The 15,578-nt window shown below is 53.0% G+C and overlaps 1 pseudogene; it reads right to left on the bottom strand.

Annotated features, from left to right (window-relative positions):
• Positions 1-1,105: 1,105 nt before the first annotated feature.
• LOC133751834 (ribosome production factor 1-like) lies at positions 1,106-2,820 on the bottom strand (annotated as a pseudogene).
• Between the last annotated feature and the right edge of the window lie 12,758 nt (positions 2,821-15,578).

Genomic DNA, 15,578 nt, shown 5'->3' on the forward strand with positions numbered 1-15,578 from the left:
TTAACAAATGAAATTTTCGGGGCCAGCACTGTGGCTCACTAGGTTAATCTTCCGCCTGTGGCACCGGCATCCCATATGGGTGCCAGGTTCTAGTCCTGGTTGCTCCTCTTCCAGTCCAGCTCTCTACTGTGGCCTGGGAGGGCAGTGGAGGATGGCCCAGGTCCTTGGGCCCTGCACCCGCATGGGAGACCAGGAGGAAGCACCTGGCTCCTGGCTTCGGATCAGCACAGCTCTGGCCGAGCGGCCATTTGGGGGGTGAACCAATGGAAGGAAGAACTCTCTCTCTCTCTCTCTCCCTCTCTCTCTCTCTCTCTCTCTCTTTCTCACTGTCTAACTCTGTCAAATAAAAAAACAAATTAAAAAAAATGGAATTGTCTTCTACTTGTGTCCATTTCCCGTGGCTTTGGACCCATTCATATTCTCCATATTTAGAATCAAAGGTTCCTTTCTGAAGAGATCTTAATCCTAAAGTAAGACGTGGTCCAGGTTCCTGAATTCCTACTTTCTTTCCTCTCTTGAATATGTATCTGTGGAATCTAAAGAAGATATAATCCTGGGGCCCGGCGCTGTGGCACAGCAGGTAAAGCCGTTGCCTACAGTGCCAGCATCCCATATGGGTGCCAGTTTGAGTCCCGGCTGCTCCACTTCTGAACCAGCTCCGTGCTATGGCCTGGGAAAGCAGTAGAAGATGGCCCAAGTCCTTGGGCCCCTGCACCTGCGTGGGAGACCCAGAAGAATCTCCAGGCTCCTGGCTTCGGATCGGTGTAGGTCTGGCTGTTGAGGCCATCTGTGGAGTGAATTAGCAGATAGAAAACCTTTTCTTCTACTTCTCTTTCTCTCTCTGTGTAACTCTTTCAAATAAATAAATATTTTTAAAAAATTAAAATAAATGTTGAACTGTACCCTGTTGCCTGTTTCATTTATAAGCAGCCAACATTTAGAATTCTAATCTAAATATATGTCAAGAACCCTTGAAATATTAATCCTAAACTAATAAAACTTTGAGTAAAGGTCCCTGACATCACCCTCTGTACACAAAGTCCCGCACCCCAGCACTCCCTTCTCCCCAGACACACACCACGGAGCCTCTGGGCGTGGCCTCTCACTACATTTGCCACAGCCCTGGTCTGTGTTCCGCGGGGTCCTTGCCTCTCCCCTTAATTTCTTCAGGAAGACGAACACCGCTCATCTTGAAATGAGAGTTGGCCCATTTGGCGAGCGACCCAGAATCCGTCCGCTTGGTGGTTTACGATCTTCATCAATAACGAGCAGCGCTGTGCGACCTCGTGACATGCGCCGTGGGGTAAGTTTTTTCAGAGCCAGTCCTCTTTGGTATAAAACCCCGGAGGGCTGTTCGAGTCTGTTCTCCCATGCGGCCTATCTGATGTTGTGGAGAACCTTGGGAAAAGCTGGGTGAAGAAAGAAGCAAATTCGTCCGTAGCTTCAGCATAGGCCAGCTCGGCATCACTCGGGTCCGCTAAGGTTTCATGCTGCGCGCGCTGCAGGTCGATGGGCTTGGGGACAGGCTCTGGTGGTGCCTTCGCACAAAGAGCCTCTCTGCTTTTTTTAAATTTTTTTCTTAGCTTCCAGCTTTTGCTTGCGCTGCTGCACCGCGTGCACAAGTGTCGCCACGGTTCTTCATCTCCGAAATGCTGAAACCTGGGGGGAACGCAGCTGCTCTCGGGGCGGAACCCCGCTTTCCGTCGCCCCACCCCCAGCGGCTGTGGCCTCCTGCCATTCTTCCCTAGCGACTTTGCTTTCCAGGTTTTTCCTCCCCCCACTGCCTTCGCCATTCTGTGTGGTTCTTTACGACTTGGAGTTTTCACTCACTGCCTTAGCACCAACGCCTCCATGCCTGCTCAGCCGAGTGCCAACGGCCGTCGCTAGGTGGCGTCGGGGGGCAGCCACGAGCCCAGCACCGCGGCAGGAAACGTGGGTGGGACGCTGGGCCTGCGGTCCCCACATTCACCACCAGGCGGCAGGCGGGGGCAAGAAGTGGCTGCCAGGGCCGGGCCAGGGGCGGCGGAGCAGCGGCTGAGCGGGACCTGCATCACCCTGGGTTTTATTTTAGTTATTGTAAAAAACGTTACAGGCTCCAAACGTGTCATTGAAATTTCCCAAGCAGAACTTTTAATCTTGTCTGTGGATGGACCTGAAAACGACAGCCAGGGTGGCAGACAGAACAGGAACCAGCCTCGGCAACCTGCCGGCGTGGGGAACAGAACCACCATTAGCTGCTGCCGGGGTGTCAAGACCTTTACATGCTGTCTCTCAGTCTTCCCGTCCCTGAGAGGTTCAGACAGCTGAAGCAGTTTGCCCAGCTTTACCCAGCACAGCCAGGATCCCAGCGGGTCCCATTTCGAAGTTTCCGAGCCTCAGTAGCCTCTTGTGTCAAATGGGCATACTGCTAAGGACAACACCTACCCCGGGTTCAATCAGACGCAGTGCCCTACACACCTCACCTAGAGAGTGGAGCGCCTAGGCGGGTGGGGTGACAGGTGCTGGCTCCCCGGGGCCCGGCAGGCAACAGATGTCAAGGTGGGTTCCGAGCACAGTCTCCTTGTCGCACCAAAAGCATGACAACCCCAGGCGACAGGTATTGTCACATCTGATGAGATTTGGCTGAGCTCTCTTAACTGCGTGGTGTTCATCAATTATCATTGATTCACGTATTGATGAACGTTTACGGGGTGCTTGCCGTGGAACGTAGGGATAACTCACAGGCGTCTGCACACTTCGGGCACGCTCAGGCAGGGGAGAAGGTGCCTCCATCAAGGCTGTGCCCTCATTCTGTGCCTTCTGTGATGTCACCTGCTCCATCCATCCACTCAGCTATCTCTCTACCTACCTACCTACCTATCCATCATCTATCTCTCCATTCGTTCCTCTACACACTCACCTGTGTCACCCACCCATGCACACACCAGTTCATCCATCCATCCATCCATCCATCCATCCATCTATCTATTTCATCTCCCCCTTTACCCGTATACCTACCCATACCTCCCTCCCTCCATCTGCCCACCCACCCAGCTATCCCTACCTCGATCCATTTATCCACTCCCCTGTAAGTACATCCATCTAAACAAGTATGGAGGCATTGCTTTCTCTGGCCCTTGTTAGTGCTTCTCCATCAGACCACGCATCACTCCGGCTGTGAAGCTCAATCTTGAAAATACAAAGTAGAGCAGACCAGGGCCTGGAAGGAGGAGTGGGGAGAGCAATTTCTAGCTTCATCTCGCCAGGGGGGTGTCAGGAGATGTGATGGGAGGACCGGGTGGCCACGGAGAGGAAGTTTAAATGTAGCATTTACACTTACAAAGGCATCCAGCGAGGAATTGAAAAGAGTGCATATGATTATCTAAAATCAGGTTAAGCCAAAGCTAAAGATAACGCCTGAAATTTATGTCTAGGAAGTATGCTAAAATTATATTGTCTTGAGAGGGAGCCGCCCGGGGAAGCAGCTGGGAAGTGGCTCCTGGGGAGTCGGTGGAGGGGGCGCCTAACTGTTCTGTGCTCCTTGACTTTTTTTTCTTATTTTCAAGTCAGAGTTAGAGAGAGGCAGAGGGAGAGGGAGAGAGATCTTCCATCTGCTGGTTCACTCCCCAGATGGCTGCAATAGCCAAGGCTGGGCCAGGCTGAAGCCAAGAGTGTCTTCCTGGTCCCCTATGTGGGTGGCAGGGGCTCAAGCACTTAGGCCATCTTCTCCTGCTTTTCCCAGGTCATCAGCAGGGATCCGAATGAGAAGTGGAGTAGCCGGGACTTGAACCGGCACCCATATGGGATGTGGGCACTGCAGGCGGCGGCTCTAGCCGCTGTACCACAGCAGGGGCTCTGCTTCTTGACTTTTTAATCAGCCTTGTGCATGATGATGAGCTCAGCTGATTTCTTGGTGATTGAAGTGGATGAAGTGAACACTCCATTCGCAGGGAGTTCCTGGCATCTAAATTCACACCATGCTCTCCAAACCTTGACCTCTCCCCCATGATAGGCCTCGCCTAGAGTCCTGAGGAGGCGACCACGTGGGGCTGCAGGGCGGGAAGGCAGCTGCAGGGCTCAGAAGGGATTGAGGTCCCATCCCTGTGGTGTCTGTCGGGTGCAGGGCATGGACCACACCCCAGACCTCAGGAGCTCACACACACACCCCCCCCCCCCCAACATCTCCTGCACATCCCTGGTCAGGGTGCAGAGCTGGGAGACAGGACACTCTGCCCTGTGCACAGGCACCAGGCCACTGGCCCGCTGGGTCGGCTGCTCCAGTCCCAGGGCAGTTCCCCTGGGAGGACAGATGGAAGCGGCAGCTACTCCCACGCACATGTGGAGCAAGGACCCTTCATCTGCAGCAGGGGGGCAGGCCTCTCCTTTCCCTCTGCCTCGGTCGGAAAAGCTGGGGACACCCAGGCTCAAGGCCCCCTGCTTTCTTCCTCACCTCAGACCCCTCACTCCCAGCTTCCTCTCCTGATTTCAAAGTAGGGCATCACCACACCCCATCAGACCCCTGACTCCTAAAGTCTCGCTCCTAACGCACCTGGAGCCTTGCTACTCGCAGGGCTGCACTTGAACCTGCACACAGGCGCCACCCAGGAGCTCCTTGGAAATGCAGAGTCTCGGGCTCCACCCCAGACCTCCTTCAGCATTTTAAGAAAACCCCAGGTTATTCTCGGGCACCTTGAAGTTCCAGGAACAGGGAGTCAGAACACGTAAGCAGATAAATCAACTCACCCTCCTGCTATCGGCTGACATCCGAAAGTGTCTCCCTGGGATCCGGGCTGTGGGCTGTGCCTTTGTGCACCTTGTCTCATTCAAAGTCCATGCAAGTTTACACGGTAGCTGTTCCGTCGAACCCGTCCGACAGATGGAGACGCTGAAGTTCGGAGAGATCAGGCCACACAGCAGAGAGCAGAACTGGGATTTGCACCCATCCAGAAAACTCCCAGATCTCAACACTAGGTTAGCAATTATGTTATCCACCCAGAGAGGGTTCTGTGCTCACTGTATGTTTAAAAAAGGGATTTCTTTTCTTTATTTGAAAGGCAGAGTGACAGAGAGAGATCTTCCGTTCATTGGTTCACTCTCCAAGTGGTTGTAATGTCTGGTGCTGGGGTAGTCCAAAGCCAGGATCCAGGAACTCCATCCGGGTCTCCCACGTGGGTGCAGGGGCCCAAGCACTTGGCCATCCTCTGCTGCTTCCCAGGCCATAGCAGGGAGCTAGAAGCAGAGCAGTCAGGATGTTGGAGTCACAGGTGGCAGCTTAATCTGCTGCACTTAAAAGAATCTTAGGGAATATTCGGTAGGAGACGCTGCTCAGGCGCTGGGAGAGCTAAGGTGAAGGCAGAGAGGACATGGGCAGGAGCGGCACCATTTAAGGGGTGACTTTGGACAAGTCTTCCACCTCCTCTGTGCACCAGGAGTGATGACAGTGGCCTCCGCCACTCTCCCCGCCACTCCTGGCCATTTCATTATTTTGTGGGAACAACCCTGCAAATTCCGTAGCAGTTTGCATCCAACCAACCTTTCTTGGGCCGTTCCTCCACACAAGGCATTGGTGGTATGGGGGCTAGGAGGTGCCACCCTGCCATCTGGATGCTCAGAGCCCTGGGCAGCAGTGCGGTGGGGTCTCTGATGATGGGGCAGGCAGGAGGCTGTGGGCGGGGGCATAGGTGTGTGGCCTGGTGTGTGTGGGTGGAATCGCGTTTCTAGAAACAGTGGCACCCGAGGCGAGTTCTGGAGAGAGGCTGGTGGAGAAGGGTGTTCTAGAAGCAGCCAAGGCTGGAAGAGTGAGGGAGTCCTCACACGGCCCACCCAGAGCAGGGCTGGGGCAGGGCAGGGAACGCATCAGGGAGCAAAGGACGGATGGCTCCAGGTCCTCGCCACAAGACTGCCTCCTCCCCCCCCTCCCCTCCCCTCCCCTCTCCTCCTCCCCCTCCCCTCCTTTTTCAGTGGCTCTTTTGGCTTCTGGATTCTTTCTGGCTCCTACCAAGCCTCTGCTCTTCTCACTGACATGCAGCGGCCTCCCCCGCTGCCCACTGCTGGGGTCTGCGGATCCAGTGTGCGGGCTGGATCCTTATGGCTGTCTTCCCAGCACCCTGCTCAGATCTGAGTCTGGGCTCGTGAGCGTGGTGTCCTCGGGGCCGCCACTTAGCACACTTGGTGCACTGTGCCTCTTCCTCCAGGGAAGACAGCCCAGCCCGGAGTTCAGATAAGCAAGGTTGCACTGACCACTGCCCTCAGTTGCCTGCTTTGTGCAGCACTCAACCTGTGCAACCTGAAGCATCACAGTGGTCCAGATACTGAAGACCCTGCCCCTCTCCCCGCTCAGACTGGGAGGCACCTTGAAGGCACAGATGACGTCATGCTTATTTCTACCACCCAGTGACCAGGAACGGGGCCTTGCACTCACTGGGACGGACGGATGGCCTCATGCCCATGGCCTCCAGCCCAGATGCCAAAGTCAAAGAAACCGAGACTGCAGAGCGCAGGCTGCCTGGCGGTGCGGCGGGAAGCTCTCCCCAGCTGGGGCTCTGGGCACCGTCACCACCCCGTTTCTGTCCTCCAACAGGGACCCCATCTTGAGGCTGGGGGTAGGGGAGCCTTCAGGTCCAGGAAGATCACAGAGGGACAAGGGGACAAGCTCTGCCACGGCGGACTTCTTACAGGAGTGGGGAAATGTTCGAATCAGCAAGAGAACAAACAATGAATAATTCAGACACACAGATTGTTTTAGGGCCAGACCTTGTGGTTCAGGCTTCCTAGGGTGGCCAGGGAGCGCACCTACGGAGCTCCCCGCGTGGGCCCTGGGGAGCCTGAACTGCCTGCTGCCAGCTCCAGGGTTCTTTGAAATGACCTGTTTCATCTTAAAAAATGCATGAGAGTTTTCCGCTCGGCGTCTGTGCTTATTTTCACACTGCGCGGATGAGCTAAATGACTTTCCATGAGCAAAATGGGAGCTGCAGAGCGATGCCTGGGAGGGCTGCAGGCCAGCGTGGGTGAGGCGGCGGCGCTGGCGCTTCTCCCGCCCTGCCTCATTCCCCTCGGAGGGACCCAAGCGCCCCAGTGTCCCGGGTGGAACAGCTCAGGTAGCATTTCCCCAGGCACATTGTTGGCCTCCGGAATGAACATGAGGCCCAGTGGGCATCAGCTCCGGGACGCCTGCTGCCACTCTGGGGACAGAGAAGGCCTTTTTCAGCTTGGATCGCTGGACTGCTGGGATGCAGCCCAGAAGCTTCCAGGGAATGAATGAACCATCCCAGAGGAAAGCACAGCAGAAAGGCACAGAGATGGAGCATTCCGGTGCCGCCATCCCCTGGGTCCAGCTATACCTAAAGTCATATAGTTATTAGGTTAGACTGGTCTACATTGGGTTAGCTTCAGGTGTAACTGAAATAGTCTGCCAGTTCACTTGGTGGACATGTGCCCCAGGTGGTGGGTCCAGCAGAGAGAATTGTGGAGCTTTGATAGGAGAGCTAGGAGACTGCATTTTGGTCCTTGCTTGCTCACAAACGTGCTATGTGATTTTAGGATTTGGGTTGGGAACCTCCAGGGTTGCTTCCAACCCTGAGTCCTTGCTTAGAAATTCTGTTGTGGCTCGGTGGCACGGTGCCTCCTCTCATGCCAGCATCCCATATGAGCACCAGTTCACATCCCGGCTGCTCTTCTTCCAATCCAGCTCCCTGCTAAGGCTCCTAGGAAAGCAGCAGAAGATGGTCCAACGACTTGGGCTTCCGCCACCCATGTGGGAGACCAGGATCGAGTTCCTGGCTCCTGGCTCCGATTTGACCCAGCCCTGGCTGTTGGGGCCATTTGGGGAATAAACCAGCAGTTAGAAGATCTCTCTCTCTCTCGCTCGCTCTCTCTCTCTCAAGCTTGGGCATCTTAATTATTTTTCCTAAATTCCTCCAAGTTGTTTATTTTTAGCTTTCTTGTTTATAAGAAATCTTTTTACCACAATGTCTGAGTAATTTTGATACACAGCAGGTTTGGGAACTGCTCAGATGCTTAAATTCTTCTTCATAAGGCAGTCATGCAAAAAGCAATCCAACAAGAACTAGTTGAGCACCTACTATGTGTCAGTGGCACTTCCTCAGACAATGGCCTCCTTGTCGGGCGGGGGAGTGACCTCCGTCCCCCTGCTGGACTTTCTGTAAAATCCCAAAGCCAGCTCTGAGAAAAAGCCATACGTTCCTGGCGACATACTTCCTCCAGTCATTCAACTGCTGCATAAATGGCATTTAAAACTTTTATTGATGAATAAGCTATTCACTGTCCAGTTGGCTCATTTATAAACAGCAAGCATATGAACGTGTGCATTTAGGTCACAGTTGCTGCTGCTGTCTCATTTAAAACCTTAACAAGACCGTGCCATGGCAACTGTAACTCACACATTACTAGAATTCAAATGGCTTATTATCAAGATAAACATTTATTATATTAAGGTATGCAATATTAGTGTCATATTTTATACATGGTTACTTGTAGCATAGTTCAGCTTGGGGCCAACACCATATTGAATTATTTAAAGCCGTTTCTCCCTGGGTTATTAAAAAGTTCAGTAAAATATATATTAGTGTATAAAATTTTAATGCATAGTTCACATTGCAGTGTTTGCGAGTTCCTGGCCTTAGAAGAGGAAAGCCCGGGAAGCAGAGGCCCAGACAGACTGTGCCTTTGAGAAGGCGGTCCCAGCACAACCAGACACAGCCCTCACTTTGTCTCAGCGATGACGGCAAGCCCCACAACGCTCCCTGTGTACAAGTCACACGCAAGGCGGGCTGGGGGAGGCGAAGCCATCCCCACCCCAGCTCCGGGGGGCCTTTGGGTCTCCAGCCTCAGAGACTCTGACTCCTGCTGACCTGCGCACAGGTAGAGGCTGCTGCCCAGGCATTGCTTTCCAGGCTCTTCAGTCCTGCACCGTGAGCTGAGCACACCCGCACATCTGAGGAAGGCCCCAGGCCCCGGCTCAGGGCTTCCCTAGAAAGGTGGGTTGTGTGGGGTTGGAGCTGACACCCATGGTGATGGCTACACCGGGCCCTTGGAAGGCAGCCCTTGCCCACCGGAGGGTGCTGGGGTTTGAATGGGTCTCCCAAAGTTTCTGTGTTGGAAACGTCATCCGCAGTGCCACGGTGCGGGGAGGTAGGGCCTGGTAAGAGGGCCTGGCAGAGGCCTCAAGAGCGAAACAATGGCTGCATCGCAAGAGTGGGCTGTCATGGAGGGGAGATTAGCTCCCTCTTGCTCTCTCTTGCCCTTACGCTGTTCCCAGCGAGATGACATGACGTGAGGGCCCTCACGCTCTCGGACTAAGAGCCCCAGAACTATGAACACATTTCTGGCTCAGTCTCGGGCCCTCTGTTAGAGCAGCAGCAGAGGCTAAGACAGGGGTGTGAGCTCAGTTCTCCCCCAGAGGGGGTGTGGAGGTTGGGGTCTTGGGTGGCTCCTGGTAGCAGAAGGGACGAAGATGCTGAGGTCCACATGTGCTGAGAAGGGCACCTTACCCTCCTGTCAGGGCCTCTGAGGGGTGGCACACAGATGTTGGGCACACAGATGTGTGACCTTGGGGACAACAGAGAGCTGGATCTAGGCAGGAGGAGATGACAGCACATGAACCATGAGCATCTCAGTGTGGCCCAAAGGTCAGAGACAACACTCCAAGCTTTCAAGACTGCAATTCCACTGGCTTCTTGGGTGACCTTAGGGAAGAGAGGGTGCCCCAATAATGGGTTACGCTGGGCATTCCTCTGCCCTGGTAAGTTAGGCTGAACTTGGCTTTCAGAGGGAGAGGTGGGGGAAAGCAATGCAGCATTTTTTTTTTTTTTTTTTTTTTTTGCTGTTGAGTGTTGTGGAGCAAATGGAAACTTGCTTCAGGGTTGGAATGAATACAGGTTTGAAATCACATGCGAGAAGCCTGAAAGCTCATGGGTGAGCAGTTGTATTTAAATTCTGAGCACCTCGCACAGGCACAGGAAACGGGGCGCAGCAACCAGAGCCCACAGCACACAGCAGAGCAGGGACACAAAAGGTGCCTCTTCCCACAAGGTATGTGAAAGCATGAGGAAGACGGAAAAACAGGACTTGGATCTTGTGGCAGGCACCAAGACACAAGACCTGAGACCCTCGGGGGAGCTTTAACACACAGGGCAGGAAATCCCGTTCCCTCGAGGGCAATCTGTTACTGTGTCAGAGCTCAGAGCACCCTGGCTGCAGAGACTGACCCCTCGGGGAAGGGCTGGAGGAATTCGCAGTTGGCAGAGGCAGGCATATTTCTTGGGGAATGAAAAGTCGTGTAGAGGGCTGGCGCTGCGGCTCACTAGGCTAATCCTCCACCTTGCGGCGCCGGCACACCGGGTTCTAGTCCCGGTCGTGGCACCGATCCTGTCCCAGTTGCCCCTCTTCCAGGCCAGCTCTCTGCTGTGGCCAGGGAGTGCAGTGGAGGATGGCCCAAGTTCTTGGGCCCTGCACCCCATGGGAGACCAGGAGAAGCACCTGGCTCCTGCCATCGGATCAGCGCGGTGCGCCGGCCGCAGCCCGCTACCGCGGCGGCCATTGGAGGATGAACCAACGGCAAAAGGAAGACCTTTCTGTCTCTCTCTCACTGTCCACTCTGCCTGTCAAAAAAAAAAAAAAAAAAAGAAAAGTTGTGTAGAACAGTGAGTCTCCGCCAACTGATAAGGACCACGAAGATAGCAGCAGAATACGGGGCAAACACGGTGCCAGGTACCTCAGAAGCTGCACCGGATTCCACACCAACACAGCACCACGTAGCCTGGTCCTCCTCTGCTGAGACACACGGCAGCCAGTAGGGAATGGCAACCTGAGGGCACCTGCCCGCTACCTACGACACACATCTATTCACCTGTCGGCAATGAGCACGGATCTCAGCCCAGCCCAAAGAGAATATTCTCACTCGGGGGTGATAGCATGGTCAGGTGTGGCCCTCATGACAACGGAGTGTGGAAGGCTTGCCACCAGGAGGAAGGTCTGGTGGGAGGGACCATCCGCTTACCTGGGCTTGCCAGGGCCTTCGCACACCTGTGTGTGGCTCCGGATAGTCACCAGATCTGACTCTCCATGAGGTACATTCTGCAGCTGAGCCGCCCAGCAGAGGGGACTTGATCCTAGCTACACATCACAGGCTGCCAATCTAATTCATTTATTTACAGAGATAATGAACGCAGAGTGTTTTGTATAGAGCTCCACACTTAACATTAAAAGAAAGACTTTAGGGGCCAGCGCTGTGGAGCAGCGGGTTAAGCCTCCGCCTGCAGTGCTGGCATGCCATATGGGTGCCAGCTGCTCCATTTCCAATCTGGCTCCCTGCTGATGGCCTGGGAAAGCAGCAGAAGATGCTTAGGCCCCCGTACCCATGCAGGAGAGACCTGGAAGTAGCTCAAGGCTCCTGGCTCTGGTCTGGCCCAGCCCATGCCATTGTAGCTTTTTGGGGGAGTGAACCAGCAGATGGGAGATTCTCTCTCTCTCTCTCTCTCCTTCTCTCTCTGTAACTATGCGTTTCAAATGAAAACGAAATAAATCGTAGGAAAAAAAAAATCTTTAGGCACATTTAACAGTGTATTTGAGCAAAGAATGCTGCATGAATGAGGAAGCCGTCAGCCCGGAAGAGCTTCAGTGAGCTCCGCTGGGGGAGTGAGACGGAAGAGTTACAGGCGGAACACGGAAGTAAAGCGGAGACGTGATTGGCTACAGCGAGGCAGTCACTTCCGGGGGTCTGGTTCGAGGGAGGCCCCTGGCTATACCTGTCCAATCACAAGATGGCCGGTTGTGGTTAGCTGGAGCTCAGCTTCGCTGGGTTTTAAATCAGGTATACGCAGTGCCTGCAGTTTGTTTATTTAGGAGCTCCAGGTGCAGAGACAGCTTCAGGCCAATGGCCTCCTCTTGATTTGCTCTAACAACAATCAGCTGTTAGTGCCAGGTATTTTTATTTTCGACATTATCAGAAGCTTTGTTCTTTGTTCTCCCCTTGCGTGTTTAAACAAACGCTTCAAAACACCATTTTTGCTGGCAGAGGTGCACGTGAAGGGGTCTTGGGGGGTCCCAAGGCTGGGGGCAGCTTTGCACATACAAAGAAAATACACACAGTTTCCACTTAGGGAGGCCTGGGCTAGGAGCTGAGCTCTGCCACTCGCCGATGAAAGCGTCACCACATTTCTAAGCCTTCCTTTTGAGACAGGAGAGATTCGGACCGTGTGTGGAGATGTTGTGGAGAAGGAAGGAGGTGATGTGCATAAGGTGCCGGACCTCTGCCAGCTCTCATCCATGGAATGATGGAGGGAGTGTTAAAGCAATGGCCACGTTTGTTGAGCTCCACTGATCACCAGCAGGAGAGGGAAGCAGGGAACTCTGGGTGGAGAAGGACTCCATGGAGCCATCCTGTACTGAGACACAGCTTAGCTCTGACTAAGACCTAAGCACATGGTGCCCCCAACCTGCGAACACACACGCCCCTTTGATATAGGCAGGCAGAGAATTGAATTGATTAGATTTGTGAGCTGGAAGCCACACCTTCACCCTGCCCCCTTTTGTGATCTCACACCCTTACCTGACCTCACCTGTATGCCCACCTGCCAATCAGACTATGTAATCACACCCCCTTTGGAAGTGAATAAAAGGTCTGGAGCGCCTGGGCCCTCTCTCTTGTTGGCCCCCATGCCAGGAGGCCTTTGGCTGCCCCTGATGTCTGCTTGCCACATGGCCCACGTACTCTCCTGCCCATGTGCTCTCTCTCCCTTGCAGTCTCTGGTCTACTCCCTGGAAAAGCCTGGGAAGCTTCTAAACTCCTTCTCCCTCTTATAAAGTCCTCACTTTCCTGTGCATTTCTCTCTCTAAATAAATGTTAAACTGTACCATGTTGCCAGTTTCATTTATAAGCAACTGACATTTAGAATTCTTATCTATATGTCAAGAACCCTCAAAATATTAATCCTAAAATAATTAATAAAATTTTGAGTAAAGGTCCCTGATATCACCCTCTGTACACAAATTCCCACACCCCAGCACTCCCTTCTCCCCAGACATGCAGCACTGAGCTTCTGGGAACTGTGGCCCAGCCAGGGAGAGGGTCAATGGTACATTTCTCCAGTTGTCCTACAAGAAGTGACATTGCTTTAGAAGCTCAGGTTGCAGTGGATCATGGTTCATTATCATCCACAGGTGTTACTGGCTCCCAGCTCCAGAATTTTCTCAAATGGCACCGTATAACCACAGGGCTCCATACAAACACATATTTATTTAAAAATAAAATAACCCATTGAGAGTTTGTTTAAATGTTCATTTATGATTTATTTTTATTTTATTTGAAAGGCAAAGAGAGAAAGATCTTTTATCTGCTGGTTCACTCTCCAAATCCCTGTCACAGCTAGGGCTGGGCTGGGGCAAAATCGGGAGCCAGGCTAAAGCTACCACCTGCTGCCTCCCCGGGTGCACATTAGAAGGAAGCTGGAATTGAAAATGGAGCCAGGACTTGAACCCAGGCACTCTGTTATGGGACAAGGACACCCCAAACAGCCTGTTAACTACCGAGTCAAATGCTCATCCCCGGTTGAGAGACTTTATTTATTATTTTAAAAAATGTATTAAGAGAGAGATATCTCTTTCCTGCTGGTTCACTCCCTAAAGGAACCGCAGCAGCCAGGGCTAGACCAAGCCAAAGCCAAGATCCTGGAATACAATCCAGGTCTCCCGCTGGTTGGCAGGGAGCTAAGTACTTGAGCCATCACCTGCTGCCTCTCAGGGTGCACATTCCCAGGCAACTGGAATTGGGACTTGAACCCAGGCACCAGGCTAAGGGATGTCTGTGTCCCATCATTGAAAGGTTTTAAAGAAAGCATTTTATTACCGTTTTACTCCAGTCCACTGTCTTTGGTTCAAGGAAACAACTTCCAACCTTTGGTAAAACAGGAAGCTGAGAAAATAAGAAATCTAAGGTTATAATAGTGAGAATGACAGTCCAGGTGGTTATGGGTTACAGACACTGATGATAATTCATCTCCTTGGAAGACAGCGGCAGCTGGGCCTGTCTTCACAAGAGCAGAGTCTTCCTGAAAATGCAAACTTGACAAGCACCTGGACACCCTGCAGAGGCGCCGACCCCTCCTGAGGACTCCGGCTGCCACACGTCCTGTCCTCATAGCGCACCTGCCTTCAGAAGGCAGCGTAGCATCTCTGCCCCAGCACCTGCTAGCAGCATGACCTTGGGTGAACTACTCGACCTCTTTAAAATGAGGATTAAAAATAGGAATGGGTTCAGGGGGTTCTTGGGAGGATTACGTGAAATAATATGAAGCATTTGGAATTATACCGGGGTGAAGTAAGTGCTCATCAAATATTAGAAACCATCATCACATCATCATATCGTCATATTATCATCATCATCTACCCCCGGATCTCTGGGTCTGAGGCATGGCTGACTTGAGTTAGTGGATACTGAAAGTGGGCTCAGCCTGACTCTGGGGACGGCTGAGAATTAACGCATGAACTGGGAGTGCTGTGACTCCAGTGCCACGGACGACGACCCCACCTTCTCAGTTCAAAATGACCAGGCCGGGGCCACTTCTGTCGTCGCTAAGTACGTTCCTCAGTGATCTTGGGAAGGAGGGCAGGCCTCCTGGAGAGTGGCTCCGTTTCAGCTGACCTGGCCCAAGACTTTCCTGATGGATGGAAGAAGAGGAAATGAACATTTTTAGGGAGATCAGAGCCTTCCAAATTTTTCGCCACTCTACAGTTTGAGGTGTAGGTGAGGCATTTGTTATTTTGGGGTCACCAACATCAGGCTCTTCTCCCCCCACCACATGTTTGGGGATCCTCCAGTGGGCGATGTTTCCTGGGAACCAGAGCTCCACCGGCAGCCTGAGGATCCATGGGAATTGGACATCCCTCTTCCACCCCCTTGGATGTAGGGACCTGGAACTAGGTTCAGCCAAGTGGGTACTCCCACAAAGGATTTTTCATCTTGAGAAGTGAAGCCAAGAGATAGGAATGGGTTAGGCAGGGAAGTTGAGTCTGATGGTGGCAGGCAAGCAGGAAACCTCAAGATTTTGCTCAGCATTGAGAGGGAGATGCAAATGATGCTGGGGGAAGCACATTGGGGTGCAGGTGTAGGGGAAGCCTCTAGGGGCAGGTGAGGCCCCAGCTGTGCCTGTGAGAAACTGTAGGGTTGGCAGGGCAGGCGGGGAACACCAGGAGCTCTGTGTGGTGGGAACTGCAGGTTGGCTGTTTCAGGACATGGAGTTGGCAACATAAGAATGGTCAGGTGGTGGGGCTGGTATAAAGCCACCATCTGCTACGTTGGTGGCATCCACATGGGCAACGATTTGTGTCCAGGCTGCTCCACTTCTGAGCTTTAGCGCAGTATCCCAGCCAGGAGCCCGCACTGGCGCACTTCCATAGGCTGCAGGATGGCCCTTTGCCCTCTCCTGGTTACACATCCCCACCTCAACCCACCCTCTCTCTAACCCCTGGCAACCACTGATTCATTCTCTGTTTCTGTAGTTCCGCAGTTTCAAAACTGTTACATAAATGGGATTGCACATCACATAACCTTTCAGGACTGGCTTCTGTCATACAGCCTAATT

The sequence above is a fragment of the Lepus europaeus genome, chromosome 2 (genome assembly GCF_033115175.1).
Source record: "Lepus europaeus isolate LE1 chromosome 2, mLepTim1.pri, whole genome shotgun sequence".
NCBI classification, from domain to species: domain Eukaryota; kingdom Metazoa; phylum Chordata; class Mammalia; order Lagomorpha; family Leporidae; genus Lepus; species Lepus europaeus.